Genomic DNA, 10000 nt, shown 5'->3' on the forward strand with positions numbered 1-10000 from the left:
GACTTAGTTCATAAATCAATGAGGAAGCCTCTATTATCATCACTTAACCCAGGGGTTTTCAAACTTTTTGACTTGCGGACCCCTTTATATTTCAGGCTTTACCTTATAAACGCTTATGAAATTTATACATAAATATTTGCTTGAAATAACATATATTTTTACATTTATTTATTTAACAGTATTTAACAAATAGGTTTATTGTCAATTAAAAGATTTCGATTTAAAAACATATATAAAATCAAATTGCCCATAAAAAGTATTTGCTGTCCACGGACCACAGTTTGAAAACCCCTGACTTGACCTACTAGAGACAACAGAAAGAAAAAAACTCGTTTAATATCATAATCTACCAACTTATTAGCTGATTTACCTCTAGACGCACTATAGCTGGGGGTGATGGTCACGGCTGGAATGTCCTTGATTATAGGTCTGCTCTGTGAAAGTTGAGCTAGCCTGAAATGACAACAATTCTATTCTTAGTCTGTCTATCTCTCTCTCTCCTGATATGTGGAAGACTTGGGACAATCTGGTGAAGACTGACCTAAAGATATTGAGCCTTTCAGAGCAGATGACAGGGTATTGAGTTAGTGTTATACTGTGCTTGAGAAGACCTGTCCATCTCAGTGAAATTGAGGTTCTGTCAAGCCTTCCCCCTCAACTCCTCTTCCGTTTTCTTCACCTCCTGCTACACTGAACTGGTATCCTCTGTGTCCAACTCATCCCTGCTTTAATCATCTGTCACACTTATTTTCACTCAGGGCACTTGCTATTCTGTCTCACATTCATGTTGTACCGGGACCTAACATCTATCTCTTCTCTCTCACTTTCCAGTTTGGCAAGTCATGCATTCACCTCTTCAGCAAGACACCTGTCCTCTCCCTCTATCATAGTTTCTTTCTCCAGTCTGTACCCTGCTCAGTTGAGGGGTCTTAACATGCAGGTTCTTGCTAACCTCACTGTTGCTGGCCTAGTGCCAAAATTCGAAGCTGTTATTATAAATTAGCAGAGGTTACAGAGAGACTCAAGGGCATTTAGGCCAAGGCATGAAAATCTCAGCTCTCTCTCTCTCTCTCTTTCTCTCTCTCTCTCTCTCTCTCTCTCTCTCTGTATGAGCAGGAGTGGCTGTGTGGTAAGTACCTTGCTTACCAACCATATGGTTCTGGGTTCAGTCCCACTGCGTGGCACATTGGGCAAGTGTCTTCTACTATAACCTTGGGTCGATCAAAGCCTTGTGAGTGGATTTGGTAGACGGAAACTGAAAGAAGCTTGTCGTATATGTAATATATATATGTGTATGTATATGTTTGTGTGTCTGTGTATGTCCCCTCAGCATTGCTTGACAACCAGTGATTTGACAAAAGGTGGCTGATAGAATAAGTACTAGGCTTACAAAAAATAAGTCCTGGGGTTGATTTGTTCGACTAAAGGCGGTGCTGTGCTCCAGCATGGCCACAGTCGAATGACTGAAACAGATAAAAGAATATATATAATGCCTCTCTCTCTCTCTCTTCAAACACATATGCATATATTTATTTATTTACAGAGAGAGAGAAATCCTTTATTGCAAATGGATCTGCATTCAGTATTTGTATTTCACTATCATCCACCACAATTATCTGTACACACCCACCTGTTGTGTACACAGCTCTTGTATGCAGAGATAGAGAGACTCCATATCGCTGATAGAAGCTGCATATCTTGAACTCTCACTCGTTTCAAGTGGCTTTGCTGCTATCAATTATTCCTTGTTTAGGCCTGAGTATATCATCTTATATAAGTGGCAGAAACTAATTCATTTAGTTCACCAAATCATTTGGAGCTTGCTCCTTTGCAATTTGTCTTTTATGTGAGTTTGCATTGGCTCAGTGGCTCAAGCGTTGAGCTTGCAGTCATGAGGTAATGAGTTTGATTCCCAGACTGGTCTGTGAGTTGTGACATCACTGATGCCAAGCAGTATTGGCCATTGCCTCTCCCTTGAATAACATCGGTGGTGTGGAGAAGAGAGGCTGATATGCATGGGTGACTGCTGGTCTTCCATAAGTAACCTTGTCTAGATTAGTGTTTCAGAGGGTAACTTTCTAGGTACAATTTCATGGTCATTCGTGACTGAAGGGGATCTTTACCCTTTATGTCTAACACAGCCTATATTCAGTTGATGAAATTCTAATCACTGTTGACCAGTAGTTCTCAACCACAGCTCCCAGGGGCACATGCTGCTCTTGACGGTTTTCCCTCTTTATAATAAATTTTCCTTTAATTGACTTGTTTTAATTTTGATGCATTCCTCCCTCCCTACAAAAAAATCCAGGTTTGGTATCATCATCATCATCATCATCATCAACTTTTAACATCTGTTTTCTCTGCTGGCATGGGTTGGATGCTTGACAGGGACTGGCAAGGCTAGGGGTCGCACCAGGTTCTGTAACCTATTTCAACTTGAATTTCACAGTTGGATGCCCTGCCTTATGCTGATCACTCCACAGAGTGTACTGGGTGCTTTTTATGTGGCACCAGTGCCTTTTATGTGACACTCTGAATTTTAGGATCTCAATGTGTGTGTGTTTATGTCTGTGTTTGTCTCCTCCCACTCTTCCCCGCCACCACTTGACTAAAGTATTGGGTTTGATACATTTGACTAAAAATATATATATATATACCATCATCATCATCATCATCGTTTAACATCCGCTTTCCATGCTAGCATGGGTTGGACGATTTGACTGAGGACTGGTGAAACCCGATGGCTACACCTGGCTGCAATCTGATTTGGCAGAGTTTCTACAGCTGGATGCCCTTCCTAACGCCAACCTCTCCGAGAGTGTAGTGGGTGCTTTTAGGTGTCACCGGCACGAAGGCCAGTCAGGCGGTACTGGCAACGGCCACGCTCAAAATGGTGTATTTTATGTGCCACCCGCACAAGAGCCAGTCCAGGGGCACTGGCAACGATCTCGCTCGAAAGTTCTTACACATGCTGCAGGCACAAGTGCCAGAAAGGCGACGCTGGGCACAGGTGCCAAAAAAAAAAAAATATATATAAGGCATAGCAATACTAATAACCTGGTGTTTTGAACTCAATATAGATATGCTTCAGGATAAAATGTTAGTAGAGTACAGAGTGTAATGTGAAATTAAATAAATGACAAAGGAACAAGAAATTATGCTATCAATTTCATTAGCTTATAGCTGTTGGTGCTACAAAGTGCAGTGCACTCAGAACTGAGTGCTTGTACATCACTTTATAGCTTCCTCAGAGCTTGTAAAATGAAGTGCAAGTTTATTTGCGAAAGCTATTAGTTGATGCACAAGCACTTTGTATTGAGTGCACTGTATTTTGTGGCAGAAACGGCTGTAAGCTAATGAAGTTCATTGCACAATTTCCTATTCTTTTGTCAATTGTATGTATGTATGTAAATATATGTATGTATATATATATATATATATATATATATATATATTCTTGTTTCAGTCATTTGACTGTGGCCAAGCTGGAGCACCGCCTTAAAGGGGTTTTGGTTTTAGTTGAAGAAATCGACTCCAGGACTTATTCTTTGTAAATCTAGTACCTATCCTATTGGTCTCTTATGCTAAACTGCTAAGTTACAGAGGACATAAACACACCAGCATCAGTTGTCAAGAGATGGCAGAGGTGGTGGGGGCAAACAGATACATGCATAAACACACACACGATGGGCTTCTTTCAGTTTCCGTCTACCAAATCCCTCACAATGCTTTGGTCAGCCCGAGGCTCTAGCAGAAGACACTTACCCAAGGTGCTATGAAGATATGTAGTATATTTTATGACAGATTGTGTAAATATATTCGCTTTTATAATCAACCTTCTCCCCTCTCCCCCCACTTTTCTGTCTTTCACGCATTCTCTCTATTATTTTGTCATTCTCTCTCTATCTCTTTCTGTATCTTTTTATCTATTTCTCTCTATCCTCATCTCTCTCTCTCTCTCATACACACCACGTTAGTCTTTTACTGCTGTTGCAACTTCTGCTGTTTACCAATATTCCTTACAATGCAACTGCTGTAGCAGACTTTTAAGAAGCACGTGTGAAGAGCTGACGTGCTGCCATCTTTACAAGATAATTCGGGATGCTGCTGCTAGTGGCAATTGTTGCTCCGCTTCCTATTTCTCTGTTTACCGTTTCGTCTTGGAGTTCTTCAGAAACATTAATATAATATTATAAGTTAGGTAGGCAGGCAAAACGCCGTTTCTTTCTCTGTTATATTTATTATTCATTCCCTTTTCTTAATCTTTTTTTTTTCCATTTAATATTTCTTTAATTCCCTACAAAAATACAGGGTGTTTACACATTCGTACACAAATGTATGGTGTATGTGTTTATTTAAATTATGCTGTGTGTATAGTTACATATAGTGTCTGTGTATATATAAAATATGGTGGAGGGGTTATATATACATAAAATATGTCTTTATATATATATTCATTATATGGTATGTGTTTGTGTATCTCTCTCTATGTGTGTGAGATATGGGGTACGTGTGCGCATAAAATATGGGGTGTATGTATATATATTTAATGCGGGTATATGTGGGTGTATATATTATATATATATATGAAAAATACGAGTACGTGTGCGTATATGAAATACGGGTATGTGTGTATATGAAATACGGGTGTGTATGTTAAATACGGGTACGAATATATGTAAAATATGGGTATGTATATATAATTATAATATGGGATATGTGTATATATGTAAAATATGGTTATGTGTGTATATATTTATGTATACACACACATACACTTGAGTATACATAAAATCTGGGGTATGTGTGTATATATATATATATATATATATATATATATATAAACAATATCCTTTTCTGTATCCTTGTTGTTTAGCCACATGTCAGAGCAATTCTGTCATCAAAGGCGTTCTAGCCGTGACCACCACACGTCTAATATCATTGTTATTATTATTCTATGTTTCCGTGGTTATATTTTCTAATATATTGCCAAACACGATTTGGCTGTTCTGTCGATGAATACCCGACCGTATCGCCTTCCTTTTGGAGGAAATGCATGAATGATCGCTAAATTTCATATATATATATAAACTATATTATTGTTGTCAGTTTCACGCCAAGTTAATCCTGGTTTAGCAGATCCTATGATCAAGGATGTTCCAACCGTGACTGTCCTGTTTTTCGGGTAGATTTGGTTGTTATTTCTAGAAGCCTCCACCGTTTCTGTCGTTCACATTAAATGGCGCTGACGCGATGTTACTTGAATGTCTTCGGTTATTTGCAGTACGAACACTTTGCCTGTCTTTTTGAAGGACTCGGCTGCTAAGTTGATAATAATGAAGGCTTGCTGAGAGGAAATTACGTGAAGCCCATGTCAATCCAAACAACGCCGTCTTCGGTGTCAATTGCGTTATGAAGCTTTATAATCCCCTCCACTCACAAAAAAAAAGGAAGCAAACTGAAATAATAGACGGTCTCGTGCTCTACTGTGTCCCTAAAGATTCATGGTAGTCCTTTGGAGTATCGATAAATCAAACCAGCGAAATGTTTTGTTGTGCAACCCCCCCCCCCAAATCAGCTCTGATTGAAGTGACCAATGTTCAGAGAGCCAGTCGTGACCATCCCGTCTGAGTTTGTTTCAACGCACCCAGCACTGCGTTATCTTGTATACACACTTCTCAGTTTCCTTTTTAAAGACAGCAGGGAGTGATTTAAAAGCGATTTAGCTATTTCTGGACTGATCGATGCTCTTCCCTCTCACCCCCACCCCAATCTTTGGTTTCTAGAAAGCACCATCTGTTGTTGTTTGGTCCCAAATCAGCCCTGATCCTATAAACCAGAGCCCAGCGAGAAACGCCTAGTTTTCTTTACTCTTCTATACTGGATTAACGTGTGCCTTCTTTTTTTCTAAAAATGAGATGCAGTTGTTATTTCTAGCAAACCTAGTGATCGTGTAGTGCCCTCTGTCTGTTACTAAGGCTGGTGTTTGTGTGTCACGGGCTACATGCTTGTATGTATACGTTTCTGTGTGTGTGTGTGTGATGAGAAATCAGTCTTGTCATTTAACTAGCTGGATTTGGTGGGGGATGGAGGTGGTGCCAGTGGTAACGATATGGTTGTAGTGAAGATAGCGGTAAATTCAACAAAGATTTAGCAGCTATTACTAGCAGGTCAAGCCGCCACTTAGATGCCTCCTTATGATCTCTGTTCGAACTGTTGTATTGCGGTACTGTGAATAGTAATGATATGGTGATCATGGTCTGGGGAATGGTTTTGCTCTCTGGGGGTGGGGGTTATAATTTAAACCAGTGGATCTCAACCAGGTTCCACATGACCTTTGGGAGGGGGTGGGGGCATATGATTTTGTTGCTAAAATTTATATGCAGCAGATTTATTACATTTCTACAGTACACAGAATATTTTAACAATTTTTGTTTCAAGCAGTTCCTAATAATGTTTAATTATAAAAATATAATTGGACTTTTTAATCGTCAAATGGTTGTGGGGTCCACCCGAGTAAAACGGGAATCAAAGAGGTCCATAAGTGAAAAATGGTTGAGTACCACTGATTTAAACAGCCTTCTAGCTTACCAACCCCTGATCAAAGAGTCCAACCCATGCCAGCATGGACAACGGACGTTAAATGATGATGATGATGATGATGATGGTTATGATACCGTAGTTGTGGTGGTGGTGTTACTACAAGTTGGTGTAGTTTTGATAATGGTAGTTATTGTGGTTCTGCTAATGATAATGATGGTAGCACTGGCGGTCATTGAGATAATTATAGTGCGAGTTAACGACTGTGTTTGCTATTGTGTTGGTGATGGTCATGATGGTGTGGTTGTTATGGTAGCAGTGGTCATGATAGCTGTTGTTCTAGAGGTGGTGATGTGGTTAGTGACCATTATCGCGAAAGCTGTGGTAGGAGGGATGGTCATTTCGGTTGTTGTAGTGGTAGTAGTGAACGTTTTCATGGATGCTGCTGTAGTGGTGATTGATGTGAGGCTCCCAAAAATATAACTGGGTGTATATTGTATCTCTAACACATTTATACACACACAAAAAATGTGTTTGCGAGTATGTGTGTGTGTGTTTTATTCTGTGTTGTTTTTGTTTCTCTTTTTTATTTTATCTAATCTCTCCTCTTCTCTCAGTCTCTCTCTCTCTCTCTCTCTCCCCCTGTCTCAATTCCTCATCTCCTCATCTCTCTTCCCTGTCTCAGTTTTTCAGCTCTATTTCGCTCTTTCTCTCTCTTGAAGAAACTATCAATCAAGAGTTCTGTTAAAATGTCTGGTGGCTATGAAAAATGTGTGTGTGTGTAAGATCATATGATTGTGAAAGAAAATGTGTGCTGCATGATTATGCAAGTCTGCTTGTGTGTCAGACTCTGTGGCTGCTTTCATGCATGAAGGATTTTGTTATGCTGTGGACCACTTCAATTTCAGGAAGCATTTAAAATGTTAAAACTTTCACTTGACCAGAACTTGGCTGCATTCTCTTGTCTTTGACTTTGATATGATATCAGCATCAAACCAGCCAACTTAAGTCGGATGGTTAAACGCTATGGTGGAATGGTAGTTTGATCTCTACGCAGCCAAGGTGCTTTAGCAATTTCTTAAACCTACCAACCACCTTGCCAAATTTTACCTGTAATTATCCTGTGGCTACACAACACCACACAAACCACCAACTCACCCTCCCCTTTTTCACTGATTCTTCCATCCCCTATCCAGTCAAAGCTCATCATCCATTCATTGAGATATTCCTCTCATCTGCTTCTTACTCAAGATCTGTACAGCCATCACTTATTGTCCCCACACAAATTTGATCCCTCAAACTCCAAATATCCAAATGTCTGGACTAGTCTTTCTCATCTTTGCTAGCGGCCCTCTCATCACACATCAATAACATCAACCATATTCATACTCTTTGCCTCCTCAATTCCTCCTCTCCAGCCCCGTACCAGCTACTTTTCATCTTGGATGTTAGGTCACAATAACCTTAATACTTAGAAAGCACTGTAAAGTAGAGTCTGTCTAAGAGAACAGCATTTTTATTCCCACTTAAATGTGTATTTTCTGCTAGAACAAACTCTACTGTGATAGATATGACAGAAGCTCCCAGGATGGCTTTTTGGTGCAAAATGTAGTCTTGTTTACATCACTAGCAGGGAGCTAAATCCCTGCTCCTCCACTGCTGAGACACCCACATGGGTAGCATGGGTTAAACAATTATTTGTTATTGAGATATGTCACAGCTAGGGACACTTCCTGTCACTAACCTTAACATATTTCTCAAGTAAGCGATCACTTAACCCACGTTTTTGAAACTGTTAGGGTCAGTGAACAATTTGTAGACTGGGAAATGAAAACCAACTTCATATATTGCACAACACTTTTTCCTGAAAAAGTGTTGTGCAGGATGTAAATATTTGCTTACACACATGTGCACGTGCATGTGTGTGTATATATATGGCGCAGTGGCTAAGTGTGTTGCACTCACGAACAGGAAATCACGAGTTTGATTCCCAGACCAGCTGTGCATTGTATCTTTGAGCAAAACACTTCATTTCATATTGCTCCAGTCCACTCAGCTGTATGTGGGTAATTCTGAGAGACTAACCTTCCAATCAGCAGGAATGTTGGCATCATTTGAAAGCTAAAACTGATGCAAAGTGCATTAGTCTAGTTAATCATGTGATCATGAGATATATATATATATATATATATATATATATATATATACATATTTCAATATGGAGCAAATAATTCACGAAAAAATAATTTATGAAGATACTATTGACTCTATTATTATCTAGTGTAACAATTTAAAAATGATAATAACAGAATCAATAATACAGGCACTTTCAGCCCCCACCCCCAAAGCATTAAATAGCTGAAGACATACCTAGTATGTCCTTTGATTAATTTTAATATATATATCTATCTTCTATACGTATAAATTTGACATGGGCAATTCTTTCTTGTCTTGGGATTCATGGTCAAACGGGTGGGTGGAATTGCGTGAAAAATTACACAGATGTGTAGAATGATCTGGTGGTGATGCTGGGCTTTGTATTTTTTCATAGCTCCAATGGTTACCGAGATAATCTACTATAGTAATACTCCTGTGTTTATGAATGAGAAAGGAAGGGGTGAGAGATGAATAAGGAAGGAAGGGGTGATGTCATACTTGGTAGTGGGATGAGGAAAATTGTACGCTGAAAAAATAATTCAGTGTTTCAACTCTGTGTGAATATATGTATGTAAAAGGGGGGTATGTGAATGTGTGTGTTGTGCATGTGCGTGCGCAATGGAAGTGGGATGGTGAACATCCAATGCTGAAAAGAAAAATCAAATAGCGTTTCAACTCTGTGTATTTGGTATTTTCTTGCCAGCTCCTGTATTTAGTCATGGCCAACTTTATGTGGCCTTAAGTTGGACAAGAAGGAAGGAAAACTTGAAAATTCGTTTGAAGGAAACAAGCAGTCAAAGAATGTTAGTTGCGGATAGATTTTTCACAAAATATTTAGAAATAAAAGAATTATTAAATCAAAATCTTGGTTTTGTACCTTATTTATATATAAAATACTACAATTTTGACGGCACGGGGCCCAGCTAGTATATACATCACAATCTCTCTCACACGCACAAACAAACAAGCTTCGTACAGTTTCCCCTCTACTAAATTTACTGAAGGCATTGGTTAGTCCCAAGCCTACAACAGAAGACAATTGCTCAAGTTGCTGCATAGTGGGGTTGAACTGCAAGTACCAGTTACGCACTGGGGTCGATGTAATCGACTTAATCCCTTTGTCTGTCCTTGTTTATCCCCTCTATGTTTAGCCCCTTGTGGGCAATAAAGAAATATATATATATCTGTGTACATGTGTCTTTGTGTCTTTTTTCCCTCCGCCACTTCTTGACAACCAGTGTTGGTCTGTTTATGTCCCTGTGACTTAGTTGTGAAGCAAAAGAAACCAATAAAACAAAAAACA

The 10000-nt window shown here is 39.3% G+C and overlaps 1 protein-coding gene across 2 annotated transcripts in view; it reads left to right on the forward strand.

The window, feature by feature from the left end:
• LOC106880850 (dual specificity mitogen-activated protein kinase kinase 1) overlaps positions 1 to 10000 on the forward strand; it is a 62949-nt gene that overhangs the window by 7691 nt on the left and 45258 nt on the right. Inside the window, exon 1 of one of the 2 annotated variants that reach the window (XM_014930989.2) lies at positions 4024 to 4201. The exons of the other annotated variant lie outside the window; for it this stretch is intronic. The gene's annotated coding sequence lies outside the window, so the exon portion shown is untranslated. Of the gene's footprint in view, positions 1 to 4023; positions 4202 to 10000 lie in introns of those variants that run through there. 2 annotated transcript variants of the gene reach the window in all.

The sequence above is a fragment of the Octopus bimaculoides genome, chromosome 15, assembly GCF_001194135.2.
Source record: "Octopus bimaculoides isolate UCB-OBI-ISO-001 chromosome 15, ASM119413v2, whole genome shotgun sequence".
NCBI classification, from domain to species: Eukaryota; Metazoa; Mollusca; class Cephalopoda; order Octopoda; family Octopodidae; genus Octopus; species Octopus bimaculoides.